The sequence below is a fragment of the Bactrocera dorsalis genome, chromosome 2 (assembly GCF_023373825.1).
Source record: "Bactrocera dorsalis isolate Fly_Bdor chromosome 2, ASM2337382v1, whole genome shotgun sequence".
In the NCBI taxonomy this organism is placed as follows: Eukaryota; Metazoa; Arthropoda; class Insecta; order Diptera; family Tephritidae; genus Bactrocera; species Bactrocera dorsalis.
Window position 1 is genome coordinate 100,609,778 of NC_064304.1, and position 13,180 is coordinate 100,622,957.

The 13,180-nt window shown below is 29.3% G+C and overlaps 1 protein-coding gene across 2 annotated transcripts in view; it reads right to left on the reverse strand.

Annotated features, from left to right (window-relative positions):
• Positions 1-13,180, reverse strand: part of LOC105226062 (protein CREBRF homolog) — a 70,911-nt gene that overhangs the window by 43,922 nt on the left and 13,809 nt on the right. For both annotated transcript variants that reach the window (XM_019990186.3, XM_049449052.1), the window contains exon 2: positions 11,124-11,174. The gene's annotated coding sequence lies outside the window, so the exon portion shown is untranslated. The remainder of the gene's footprint in view (positions 1-11,123; positions 11,175-13,180) is intronic.

The following is a 13,180-nucleotide window of genomic DNA, read 5'->3' on the forward strand; positions in this document are numbered from 1 at the left end:
TTGTCGGCTTTCTGACGTTTGTTTATTTTCGTACTTGGTTTGATTTTTGTTATGGCTACTTTTAGTATTTTTATCTTTTACTTTTCACCTTTTGTTTGCACAATTTATGATGTTTATATATGCATAAATTTATATGATTATTATAGAACTTTTCAATGTAATTTACAAATAGACTGAGGCTTTGCAGTTAACGATAAGGCGGTGTTCCAAGAAAAGTTTGTTACGGCTTAAGATTTAATCATAGACATAATATACATACGTACTATATATAGAAGGAAGTTTCTATAAATGTAACCCCAACTTTATCAGTTAACAATAAAATAAACTTCATAATTAGTTCTTCTTCTTTATTGGCGTAGACACCGCTTACAGCCGAGTTTACAACAGCGCGCCTGTCATTCCTACTTTTAGCTGTTTTGTGTCAATTTCAGATTCCAAGTGTAGCCAGGTCCAGTCCACCTGGTATTTCCAACGGGAAGCAGAGGATACGATCTCCATCCTTTTCCTCTGTATTCCCCGGAGGCTACTGCGTCGAATGCTTTCTGAGCTGGAGCTTTTTTATCTATTTGAACGACATGACCTAGCCAGCAAAGTTGTTGTCTCTTAACTCACTGAACTACGTCAATGTCGTCGTATATCTCGTACAGCTCATCATTCCATCGAATGCGGTAATCGCCATTGCCAATACGCAAAGGACCATAAATCTTCCACAGAACTTTTCTCTCGAAAACTCGTAACGTCGACTCATTAGATGTTGTCATCGTCCATGCCTATGCACCATACTCGTATTAGCAGGATAGGAATAATGAGTGACTTATAGAGTTTGGTTTTGGTTTGGTCTTTGTTCGTCGAGAGAGGACTTTATTTGTCAATTGCCTACTCTATCCGAAGTAGCGCCTGTTGGCAAGAGTTATTCTGCCTTGGATTACGAGGCTGACGTTGTGGTTGATGGTGATGCTGGTACCAAGATTTACAAAATTATTTATCTAAGACTTTGAAGTTTTGACTGTCAAGTGATGTGGGAGATAAGTCGCAAGTGCGACGACAGTTTGCTTGACGGCAGGAGATATTTCGTCTTGTCCACTACCAGACCCATTTGTTCGCTTCCTTATCCAGTCTGGAGAAAGCAGAAGTAACTTCGCGGTTATTGAGACCAATGAAATCGACATCACCAGCGTACGCCAACAGCTCTGTACCTAGAATTATCTTCTCCATGAGTAGATTGAGGAAGTCGCACGAAAGGGAGTTACCTTGTCTGAAACTTCGTTTGATATCGAACGGCTGGGAAAGGTCCTTCCCGATCCCAACGAAGCCTTTGGTATTGTTCAGCGTCAGTTTACAGAGCCGTGTTAGTTTTGTGGAGATATCAAATTCAAACATAAAGGCATAAAGGGAGCTCCTTTTCGTGCTATCAAAAGCAGATTTGAAATGGACGAAGAGGTAGTCGTCACGCAAGTCCGGACAGTTTTCTGAACGCCATTCACTTGGGAGTGGGCAGAAACGATTCTTTTACATATGGCTCAAGCAGCTCGCGACTTCCGGTCTTAGACCAAGTATCCTCTGGGTAGCTAAAAAACATCCTTTTGAAGGCGAAAAGGCTGAAGTGAGAAAGCAAAACGTGCCTCCCCAAAGTTGTGTGCAGTACTTTAGAAGAGAATTGGTTTTTTAGAATTGCAAACTCAAATTATTGTTCTGAGATTTCAATAAGTGGTTTGTAATAACTCGAGAGAGTTGACTGTTAGCATGATAGAAGAGGTTTATAAATGACTCTCCATAATTTCACAAAAACATATATTTTTTAGTTTTTCTTTATTAGTTTTTACTATTTTCCATGTTTTAATCATTAATTACTGCAACAAATAGACTACTCCTTCGCGTAGCTCTCGGCACACTCGGCATCGCCATTTGACGTAATTTGTTTGTTTACATTTTCAGGTGTATGCAAACGTCAACTTTTATTATGAAATACGCCAATGTGGTCGCACCTTTTCATAAACAACAACACTTCACGCCTGACCACCTCCCTTTCTCTCAGCCAAACAAACATAGCCGCAAAGTAGTTGTTTTTGCAATCACGACAACAAATTCATTAATTTACATTCGATTCTCACTTTTGTGTTAAAAAGAATTTTTGCAGTTATTTTTGCAATGGATAAATAATGCTTGCGAATTTCCGAGAATCGCAAGAAAACCAGAAATAATGTAAACTCATTTAAATACAAAATATATAAGGTAAATAAATAAACATATACATATGTACGAGTATATTTGTGTATTGCAAGCTCAAACATTTGCTCACGCTTTAAGCACTTGCACTTATGCACCGGTTCTAATGACACCATTAAGCTCTTAATTGTGAAGTTATTGAAATTTGTTTTTCGAGCAAATCACTTGTATTTTGTGAATCCCCTCGCGAGTGCATTGTAGGTACATACATATTCATACATACAATTATTGTTTGTGTTTCCCATAATTGTGTTTATTTGTATTTTTCGATTTCTAAATATAGCTCCGATGGCACATGTGTTTCACTGTGAGCATCGCGTGACAGAAAACAGCCGGCGAGTGTGGTGAGCTGAACGGCGCCTAGCCTACATGCTGTCAGACGATTTGGCAGCCCACCAGTCGATCAGTTGTGGAAGTAAACATACATACATATGTATATATACATACATATGCATATTCATGGGGAATTTTATGGCGACAAAGCTTTTAATTTTGAAGGGTACAACGAATTTCACCGAGTATTTACATTTTCAAGAATTTTTAGATTGTCACCGAAAATTGCCGCCATACCATACATATGCTTGTCAACTATCTTGTATGTTTTATTCTATAATATCAGTTTGAACTTGGTCAGCAATATGCCGCAACAACAACACCAACAACAAAAGTATTTTCGGTATCCCGAAAACTTGAATTTCCAATTTATATGAATCCAATTTTAGTGAAACGATAATTATTAATACAAAACGATTGCATTATTCTCGCATGCAATTTATATTTTGAAAATTTCGGGATCCCGATTTTTCGGGATTTGAGATTTCTACTATAATTCATATTTCTATGATTACTTTATGGAATTATTGAGCTTGGCATCTTAATGTGGAAGCCTTTGATGGAGTAACGGACAGAAAATTTCGGGAGCACGAAAACTTAAATTTTAGATTTTTATGAATACACTTTTATAAATAATTACTTCCGAAAAACAATTAATACTGTCGCATGCTATTTATTTATTAAAAATTTCAGGATCCCGAAAACTTCTTAATTACATTTACTATTATAAATCAAATTTCTAGAATTGCTTTAGGGAATTAATCAACTTTATATACATATAATAATGTGTAAGCAGTTGAAGGGAAAACGACAGAATTTTGCCGCTACCACAACAACAAAAGAATTTTTCGGTATCCCGAAAACTTGAATTTCAAATTTATATGAATAAACTTCTAGAAATAATTAAAAAAATTAATATTTCCGCATGCTATTTTTTGTTGCAAAATTCGGGATGCCGAAAACTCAGCTTCTCCATTGCAAATTTACTACTAAAAATAATATTTGTATGAATGCTTTAGAGAATTAATGAACTTCATATATGTATGTATAATAATGTGTAAGAAATTGATGCAAAAACAAAGGATACATTTTTCGGGATCTCGAAATTTGGATTCCCAGTTCATATGAAAATGTTTTGAAAACTAATAAATAATAATGTGTAAGCACTTGATGGGAAAACGACAGATTTTTTCGGGATCCCGAAGCTTATACTTTATGGTTATATAAATATGCTTCGAGAATAAATAATTACTACCACAAAAAAATTAATACCCTCGCTTGCTATTTATTTTTATAAATTTTCAGGGTCTGGAAAATCAAAATTCGAATTTCTGGGATTTGTATTATAAATAATTTTTGAAAAAATATTGTAAGAAATTAATGAGCTTAATACATATATTAAATATATATATTTTTTCAAAGAATCCATTGACTCCCTTAGCTTCTGTGAAACAAAAATAATGCTTTTCTTGTATACAATGCGCCTAATTATAGGCAACACTTTTTATATAATGACTACATTTAGGAGAATCAATGGCGGATAAACCAAAATGCCTGCAATAAAGGATAAAAATTGGTAGTGTGGTGCTCTTAACCTTCATAGTGATCCAATTTGTTCACCAAAATATTATTTTTCACTAAAAATCATTTTGAGAAAAGAAAAAAATATTGCAATATGGAAAAAGTAAAGCAAATTCCCTTCATAAACAGAGAAAGAAAGTTTATTGGAAAATATTTATATACACATGTATATAAGTATTGGAGAAAGCCCTCACAAATGAAAGCAAAAGCAAATACACAAATAAATAGTATACATAAAAAAGCAATATAAGGCAAAACCGTCCTTGAACGCTGCATATAAAGTTCAACACAAAGAAGAACTGAACAAGCAAAACAAAATATATCAAAAACAAAACATAAATAAATGTAAATAGAAGTTAGAGAGGCCAGTGCATAATGGAGTACATGGAGGAGCAGGACGCCATCTTTCGCATATTTACAACAAAATAATAGCACGAATAGGCGCCGAAGGTGAAGAGGGGCTGGATTAAAAGCGAAAGTGGGCGATGAGTCAGCATATATGAGATGTATGAGTATTTGTGGTGGATATAGGCGATGTGGTGAGATGAAGTAAGGTCAGTGATGCTAGCAGCCGAGCAGATGTGGGGAATGGTGAGGAAAAGGTAGGTTTTAGGTCATAAAATGGTAAATACATATATAAAAAATATGTATATGGAAGGTATAGGAATGCTTTTGTCTAGTAAAAACCCAAAATGTAGTTTGAAGCAAGCGGCAAAAACAAATGAGAAGTGAAATAAAACACTTTGGACGCTTAAAAGAGACGCGACGTCGCGACAAAACCAAACAGCAAAGCAGAAACAAAGAGGAGTAAGCGACGAAATTTACTCAATGAATTTCGGCAAATAGGAGCTGTTGCGGCAAACGAGTAATGCAGAAAATTTTCCACTACCAGCGCTTGTAACGTACGAGTGACAACAGTTGTCCTTAGCAGAAGGCAGCACTGAATGAAGTCAGCGCGCTGTGAGTAGCGTGGTATTGACACGGGTGTAGGCGTAACGAAATGGCCTTGGAATTGAGTTTACGTTAGCGTTTTCACTTTCTCTTTGCATCACAACATTAACGTTTATTTTGTTTTGTCTTTTTCTACTTTTTATGTACATACATTTTATTACAACGTATTGTTATTTGTTGTAGTTGTTGTAGGATTTTATTGGACTGAACCGACTGGCGTTGCACACACACACAGCTGCAAGTGTTTCATAAATATTTACCAAAACACACACGCTAGCCGTGGCCACAGGCATACAGCAGTGGGCGCACAGTGCGTATACGCAACCTACATGCTGCTTGTAATTATGTAGTACTTCTTCAAGCGCATGAAATACAGCAGCTGCGTGGGCACACAAAGAAAAACGGCGTTACAATAATGCAATATGCGAAAATTAAGAAAAAATGTTTTATTTACAAATCATAGAAGCGTGAAGTGAGTTTGTATGCTCAATCAAATGGTGCCACGGGCAGCACAGATGCGTACTGTACCCACGGCAGTGAAGGTCGATCTTAATGAGCTGTAATCAAATGGACATTATTCATAATTAAATGTAGATAAGAAATTATTGCAACGGGATATTATGTATGTATGTGTGTGTATATATGTAATTAGCAATTCCATCAAAGTATATATGTATGTAATGCCGTATAAGAGTATAATGGAAAAATTTAATTTTTTTTGCCAAACATTTTCGTAACAAAACTCAATTAAGTACCAATCAAGTCCTAATTAGACACATAAATGCGTCAAAAGAGTTTATTTCAACATTTTATCGCAAGAATTTGTTTCGGCTAAAACTTAAATCTATAAATTTTCATTTTTAACCGAAAAAAGAAAACTTAAGAGCCTTAAGCTCTTATCTCTGATTGGCAAGTTTTTCGATTTTCCTAATTTGCTGACATTAGCTAGTCTGTCTGTCGAAACCCACGAGTAATTATTTGCTCACGGCGTAAAAACACCAACCGTTATTCAACAAAAAATCCTCAGTGAAGAAATTACAAATTTCTGTTTAAAACCGCTAAAAATTTTTATAAAATTTCCTAATTTGGGTTGTATTTGGTTTTCTATTAATTTAGCTGGCATTACAAGAGCTTAAAAGCTTGCTAAATAATGAAAAGATATAAACGGTAAATACTGGGCTAAAGCAAAGGTGGATGCAGAGAGAAAGGTTAGCTCCGAGTATGCGGAGAAAATAGAGAAATTCAGGTAGCTTGTTGCGAAAATAAAGAATACAAACAATAAAATGGGTAGATAAAAGCAATAACGAATGAATGATTATTTTCTATATATTTGTATTTTATATAAAATTATTAACAACATATAAGAGAGTTATACAATAATCATGTAGAAATTTTTAGTAAATTTATTATTGTATGTACTATGTGTGTGCATGTATTTGTATGCAAGCATAGTATCCTTCAGTATTATTACTGACAAGGACATGCGTAGGTGTATACATACAAATATATAAAGTTTGTAAACAAATACAACGAATTTTATGCGAGTATACATAAATATATATGTATGTATGGTATATGTATATAGTAAATATATATTTCGTAGGTAGTGTGCGTGAGCAAACAAAATTTAAGGGTGTTGAATGTAATGCGAAAGATGGCGAAAACATAAAAAGCATAATACATATACATATATGTAAAACAAGTGGATTCAAGGAGTGGCGCGCAGTGGAACACTGCACGCAACAAGATTATGGTAGGCATCCTGTGGAAGTTTACGTTGTAATATTTTGCATTTACTTTATTTATTTTTATCCTTTATTTTGCGTCGTAACGCGTTTCTCAGCTACCGCATTTATTTAAAGCAGAATGAGTACATTAGGTAGAAGTTCGGCTGCTAGGAGGACAAAAAAAATGTATTCGGATATGTTTTGACTGGCGATATCGATTTGTTTACATTCGTGTAAAGTACGTACATAAATATATGTATGCTTTTACATATTTATATAACTGTTATACATGACATTGCTTATTGTATTGTGTAAAAAACCACACCTACGCACGTTAGCTAGTACGCAGGCACCGCCGAGCAGTCAATGAAATAGTAAAACAAAATAAAGCGTTAAGGGTAACGGTAAAATATGGTGAGTAGGTGTCGTGTTAAAACAAAATATTTTCTTGTTTACAATTAGGTAAAATAGCTGGTGTATATGCCAATTACATTGTTGACAGTTAGAATACGAATAAATTTCCTAATGGTTGTGGGGGGCGTATACGCGACTAAATAATGAAAACATTGAACTTTATAAGGGCAAGTGTGTGGTTTCGCAAGGGATTTGATAGCGTTAGGGGTATTAAGTGGAGAATTAAATAAATTAAAGTATATTTTAGGCGAAATATTTGCTTTTTATATTTTGTAGAAAAAATAACAACTTATTCACTTGAAAAAAAATTTTTGTGTTTTAAAAATTATAATAAAAACAAATAATAAAAAATCAGATAAAAAAAAATTATAAATAATTGTTTTCTAAAATAAAATTGCAAACGAATAATATTTAAAAGCAAAAATTACCAAATTATATTTTATTTTGCTTGATTTGGTTTTTGTTTTAAACAAACAATACACATTTTTTTATTTATGCAGCATATTTTTTAAAATACCATTTGGATACAATAAAAAACAAAAATTTTATAAAAATTAAATTGTATTTGTATTTTTCCAACCAAAAATAGCATTTTCTGCATGCCCACATGTGGCTAATATAATTGCCAACCATGCAACAAAAATAAATAAAAGCTTCTGAAGAAATTGAACAAAAAATAACGCTTGAAAATTATTGCCTTGAAATAATTTCGATGAAACGCCAGCGATTGGAAAACCATTTTTGGATATTTTTAGACAAAGAATGAGTTCATGGACATGGGGGTACAAAGATTTTCAAAATTTGGAAAATAAAAAGTATAAAAATAAAAATAAAAAAGTTAAGAAGTATTAGAATTAAAAAATAAAAATAAAATATAAAAAACAAAAACAAAAAAAAAAAGAAAAAACAAAAAGAAAAACAATTAAAATAAATGAAAAAATAAAAATATATAAAAAAAATATAACTAAACATATGAAAAATTTAAATAAAATATTCAGCAAAAAATTTAACAAATTATTATTAGACAAAACTTGAAATGAAATAAAAAAAATTTAAGTTAGATAAATTTTTCTTAACATTCACTAAAAATTTTCTAATTTTTTTTCACCACTTTATTTAAAATAAAAATTCTAAAACTCTCAAAAATCACATTCACAGCAAGACAAGCAAGACTATGTTCATAGCACAATTAGCTCGCCATTCTCCAAACCCATTAATTCTCTCGCGGCAATTAGATAAAAATGTTTATGGAAAACTTAGCGATTACCGCACATCACAGAATTGCATAAATTCACGGAGCAAAAACAAATTCAAATGCTTTCCGGCAGCTTCTAATAATAACAACGGATTGCAGGCAATTAAATGTTGTATGCATGCGAAATGAGTACGGGGAAAAACGTCAGGCACGACATGGCATGAGATGACAATTTTTAAAAATAATATGCAAAGGCAAAAAAAATGCTCGAGCAAAAGCACTGAAAAGTAAACTAACGTAAACAAATTACCGTAATTTGTAATAACTAGCATGAGCAGCTGTAAATAACGGCACAAACAGACAAAGGTGCTCAGAAGCGCTGGCAACTCGTTGTCGACGCCGCCGCAGGGGGTGCGCGACTGAGCTGTCTGCCGCTCGCAGACGACGCACAAAAGTGCAATTGCTCATTTTGTTTGTGTTTCTGTTTGTTTTTGTTTTTGTTTTTGTTAATGAACGCTATTTTCAAGTTGAATGGCATTTCGCAGTCATGAGCGTTTTATTGCAAAAAAAAGTTGGTATTTAAAAATTAATAAACAAAAAAATGTAAATTAATATGTATAATAATAATATTTTTGCAATTTTTACCCCTCTCGCTCTTTTACCGCTTGAAAAAGCAGAAAGCTAAGAAAAAAATTTAAAAAGTTGTGGAATTTCATGCAAAAAAAGTATCAGTGAGATTGTATTTTGTATTCAAAAGCCAACCAAAGCCGGACGATAACAGTTAGTTTACACAAAGTGTTGACGCAGAGTTGCAAATGGATTTTGAGCGGAGTGGGCGAATTTGCTTGTGTTTATTTTTTACTTAACGCTGATCTAAGCTGCTTTGGTTGCCTAATAAGCTGTGTGATTGAGCGCTAGAAAAGTTTCCATTTAAGTATATATATTTGTTTATTATTAATGGAAAACAAAATTTAATAATATTATCTCTTTATTATTAAATACATAAATTAAAAGATATAGACACACAAAAATTAAATGAAATAAATAAATAATAAATTATAAACCCGATTAAAATTTTTTTTAAATCCTTAATACACATAAATAAATGGAAATAAAACTTAAAAGAAGTAAAAAATAATAAATATAAATTTGAAAAATTAAAAAATAAATAAAAAAGGTTAAAAATAAAAAAAATAAACATTTAATAAAAAAAAAAAACGATTAAAATTTTTTTAAAAATACTAATTATCTATAAATAGATGTAAAAATTAAAAGACATAAATAAAGTAAAAATTAAGACATCGAAAACAATAAAGAAAATAAGAAAAATTAAATAAAAATAAATGACAATAAAAAAATAAAAAGTAAATATTATCTAATTATTATTAATTTAAATAAAATAGAATATTACAAGCATAAAAAAAGATTTGGTATTCAAAAATGGAATTAAAAGCAATATAACACATAAATTAATTATTGGAAATATATAAAAAATAAAAATAAAATAAAATTTAATTTAAAAAGGAAATAAAAAAATCAAAGAAATAATAAAACAAAAATAATATATTAAATAATTATAAATGATTAATTTAAATTTAAAAAATTTAATGAACTTAAAAAGGATATAAAGGGTAGCAAAATTCAAAAAAAGAAATATTAAATGTATAAAACAATTAAACAAATGTATATGTTTATAAGAAAAAAATATTGAAAACACAAAAAATATAATAATAATCATTATCAATTTATTTTAAAAATAAAAGAAAAGAAAATATTCAAAAAAATAAGAAAAGATAAAAAAATACATTGAAAACTAAAATAATAATATTTAAAAAATAATAATTAAAAAAATAAACAATGGATCGATAGTTCCGGATAGGGATCACATTGCCTCACTAGCACCCGGCAGGCTGTTGGATTTTATTCATGCGCTGGGGCTGAGTGAGTCAATGTGAGTCAGGAGAGAGCACAATAGACCAAAGGTCGCAGTGCATTCCTCAACTTTAATTCATTCATTCAAATAAACAATATCATAATAATAATAAATAAAAAAAACAATAAAAAGGTAATATTAATTAATTAATTATAAATACAAAATAACTGTATTTATAAAGAAAAATATCAAAGAATAATAATACAAAATTAAAAAAAAAAAATAAAAATAATTATTATTATCTATTTATTATTTATAAAAGTTAAATTTAAAAGGAAAATAAAAAATATGTGGAAAAATTTTTACATATACTATGTATATATTTCAAACAAAATAAGTAAGAAATAATTATATCAAAAAATAAAAACAAAAACAACAATAAAATAATATAAATATTGTCGCTTTATTATTAAATATTTAATAAAATTTAATTTAAAAAGGAAATAAAAAGAAATTAAAATTAAAAATATTTTTAGTTACAAGAATTAAAAAGATTGAAATTATTATTATTTATTATTAATTCAATATAAAACAAAATTTAACTCCAAAAGAGAGTAAAATGTCAGAAATTAAAAAAAATTAAAAGATATTATATAAACACAAAAAAAATAAAAAAGAATATAATAACATAAAAATTAAGAAAAACGCAACTTCAAAATAAATATTATCTCTTTATTATTAAATATATACATAAATTAAAAGATATAGACACACAAAAATTAAATGAAATAGATCCACCAAATAATATATTACCAAACCTTACCTTAACTAAAAATGATGCGCCGTCTGCGTTTAAACTGGCTTTCTTTTGTTGCTGTAAATATAAAAAGAAAAATATAAGAGAGAGATATTGTTGTTGTCAGAGAATTAATAAAAAATAATAATGCTTTTGCATATATATTTATTATATAAATTCATATACATACATATATATCGACGTGGGTATATATACATACATACATATTTACAATAAATGCATTTATTAACACAGAATTGTTGTGTGGCAAGAAACCAAGTCCAAAGTGCAATTGAAGCACCGACGACTTTGTTATGTTTACAAACGCTTTCATATACGAATATGTACATACTTATGTAAATATATAACAAATTTTTATGATCTCGTTGAAAGCTATGAGCTTCATTTTTATTTTAACCTGGTAATTAGTAATAAATATGAAGAAATTTGAACAAAGACTTCTAATAATAACAATATTTCAGCAGAGATATATCTAGACATACTATACATATATTAGCACATAAAAGCAAGAAACGCTTAAGTACACTTTTGAATTTTTTTGAATTGGATTAAACATATTTTAATTAGCACGAATATAGAACCAAATTAAATTTTGGTTAAAAAAAATATTTTTATTGGAAAATTTTATTATTTTCGTAGCTAGCAATTCAAGTAAAACTATTTATAAAAAAAGGTTTTTGTGTTGAGAATGTAATTTAGACATCCAAAGACATTTTAAAGGGGGAAAACCATAAAAATTAAAAAAAAAATTTAAAAAACATTAGAAAAAATTAAAAAAAAAATAAGAATACATTAAAAAAAAAATATTTATAAATATATATATAAAAATATATATTTATAAATATAATAAAACAAAATAATAAAAAATTTATTTCAACCAAAAAATGTTTTATTACAATTTTTGGAGTCTTTTTCTAACTAAAGTTTTGCATTTCTAATGTAAAATACGTTTAGGTATAATATAAATTTTTAAAACAACAAAAAACACCATATTTAGAACAAAAGCACATATTAGCAAGGAATTTCCGAAGACAACAACAAGTCAGCCAACTAACCAGTAAATGGATGAATCAACACTTGGTACATGCGCCGATGGCAAATGCGGAAATGAACGAAAGAAACCGCTTTGAAAACCAAATATGTCACTTCATAGAAAAAGAAGCAAAAGAAAAAAGGAAAAAATCGGCAAACAACGGGTTAACACTATACTGAAGAAAATATATTGAAGAAATAGCAAAATAACATCTGTAATATAAAATTAAATTACACACACAACAGTAGATATGTACTTATTTGCATATAGTATACTACAGACGTGCATGTATGGGTGTAGATTGGGAGAATTAGAAAATATAATGAAATATATTGTTAAACGTACATTCATATATGTATGTATATGTATATAAGTAAATCCATTTATATGTACATATGTATGTAAGCTGAACAAAGACTGTGCTGATGTCAATATGTGGGTGAGAGGCGGACAATAGGAAGCAGCACATTTTTGGGGGATGATTACCCCAATTCAGTGGGAATGTATTAGATTGTGGAACGTTTCGCATGAAAGACATATCGACAAAGTACATATAAATTTATATATAGATATATAGAAAAAATGTATGTATATAAAAATTAAAATAAAACAAAATACATATATACATACAAGAAAATAAAGAAACAAAGTTTAATTTGCTTTAACTTAATTAACTTAATTTATGAGTTTATTAACCTAACTTTAAAAATTTAGGTAATTAATTAAAAATTAAATTAAATTTTGTTAATACAATAATTTTATATTAAACTAAATATTAAAAAAAAAAATTAATTTAGTTAATTTAAATTAATTAACGTAATTATTTGGTTAATTTAATAATTTTATATTGAACTAATTTTTTATTTATGTATTTTAATTTCTAAACTAATTTAATTACGTTAATTATTTTTTTAATTAATGATTCACTAATTCTACATTCAATTAAATTTTTTTAACATTTATTTAGTTTTGCAACCCAAATTAATTTAATTTAGGTAATTAATTTTGTTAATTAATTTTATATTGATAA